We start from the raw sequence: 2082 nt of genomic DNA, 5'->3' as shown, positions 1-2082 counted from the left end.
TAATATTCCCCTACTGGTTTCAGAGGGAGCATGGCCTTATCAACACCTTGATTTAGACTTCTAGTATCCAGAATTGTGACAATAAATTTCTGTTGTTTTAATTCACCCAGTTTGTGGCATTTTGTTGCAGTAGCCTTAGAAAACTAATATCTGCTAAGGCTTTTACTGAGTTTAGAAAGTCTGACTTGCATCTGGCTTTATATGGTCTGAAGGTATTATGTACAAGGGGTCAGTCAAACCACAGAGCTTAGCTAACTGCTAACCACAGAGTAGAAAGTGGCTGGGTTATCTCATAGAAATTCTCCTCCCTTCCCAGCCAGTCCTTCCAGTTTCAGGTGTGTGTGATCCCAATTAATAGTTTAATACTTCATCAAGATATCCACTTGAGACACTTTAACTTGATTAGCACTGACTTTGGTTCAAAAAATGCTAGATCTTTCCCCATTTATTTACACATTACCTATAAATGTCTACCTCCTTCCAACTTTTAACAACTTCACTTTCTTGAGAATAATTTTCTACTATCAACATATTTGCTAATATATTGAACAATGTTTCTCAACGTATGTTCCATGGACAATCAAAAGGTAGAGTTTAGTGAAAGACTTCTTAGGCCAAATTCATTTAGGAAATGGTGAACCAAGCAAAGCTAATCATGTTTTTCCTCTCTTCCTTTATAAAATTTCTCATGGCTTTTACTATGTTCACATCTATAAGGAATCTTTAAGGGATAAGATGAAGATGGGGAGAGTTTTACAGGATCTCCCAAAGTTGTTTAGATACTACATTTTTTATTTTGAAGAAACATCTTGAGGACCAGTGTTTCTCAAACTATATTTTGAGAAATGCTGACCAAATCATAGGATTTTTGGAGGTGGAAAACAATGCGGAGGAAATTTATCCCAATCTTGAGACTTTAAGTTATAAAGTCACAAATAATTAATGGCACAACTTAAAACTCAGGTGCTCTGAAGCCCAACATTGTCAATGTCAAATATTTTGTACAACTTACACTTAAAAACAGAGCTCCGAAAATCACATACATGTATTGTGGCAAAGCAAAATAATTAAGTGTACGTTGTAAAAAATTAAATAATTTTGTACAACTTACACTTAAAAACAGAGCTCCTAAAGTTACATACATGTATTGTGGCAAAGCAAAATAAAAAGATCAAAGCATTATTATAAAGGAATTTACCAAGAACTGCTATATTTCCCCCATCCCATTTGCTGGAAGTCAACAAGAGCGTCTAGCACTTTGTAGATGCGCTAGATCAGTGGCTCTTTAACTTTTGGGGGACATCAACTTATCTTGATGTTGATGATAATTTGCTTTTCTGTAATTTTCAAGTTTAAATTAAATATAAAACTGATGCTCTTCTAGTCCCTAACTGATGGGTCAAATTCTCATAAGTACCATCTCATGCGGAGCCCAATTTTTAATTCACATGTGCCCAAGCATTTTCTGCAGCCTGATTAAATTACATTCCCAACTCCTTTGTATACTGTTATTTTTCAAGTGTTATTAATGCTATTGTATTTAATAAAATACTGATTACATAATAAAAAAAAACAACTGATGCTCTTTCTGTTATCTGAATAACACTCTCTAGAGTTGTTAGCATTTCTTTTTGATCAGAACTACGCCTGTTTTTCATGAGAGGAAAGTGTTACCATTATATTTTGGCGTTGTCTGTCCATGCAGAAGGCAATTCAGAAACAGATGGGGACCAGGAGGTCTACAAATGGGAGTCAGGAGAGTCAGAGAGTGGAGATGGAGAAAGAGCCTTCCAAATGAATGATGTAGGAAGAGCTGAGTCAAACCTGAGCTTTATTAAAGTTTCCTGTTTCTGTCCTGAAATTTGGAAATATTAGCATTCTGCTTTCCCCTTGGGGTTCACCCCAGCTTTTTCACAGACAAGGGAGGCAATGGCACGCAGCCTTGTTCCACTGTCAGTCCCAGCGAGCCTGCATCTCCAGCCCTCGTGTTCTGTGTGCCTGCCAGCAAGTTGATAACTCCAAGAAGCTGATCTCATCTTAGGCACTTGGGAAAGAGTATGTGTCCTAGGACTGGGAAAATCT

The sequence above is a fragment of the Neophocaena asiaeorientalis genome, unplaced genomic scaffold (genome assembly GCF_003031525.2).
Source record: "Neophocaena asiaeorientalis asiaeorientalis breed wild unplaced genomic scaffold, Neophocaena_asiaeorientalis_V1.1 scaffold450, whole genome shotgun sequence".
Lineage (NCBI taxonomy): Eukaryota > Metazoa > Chordata > Mammalia > Artiodactyla > Phocoenidae > Neophocaena > Neophocaena asiaeorientalis.
The sequence above is the reverse complement of the archived record's forward strand: the minus strand, read 5'-3'. Positions refer to the sequence as shown.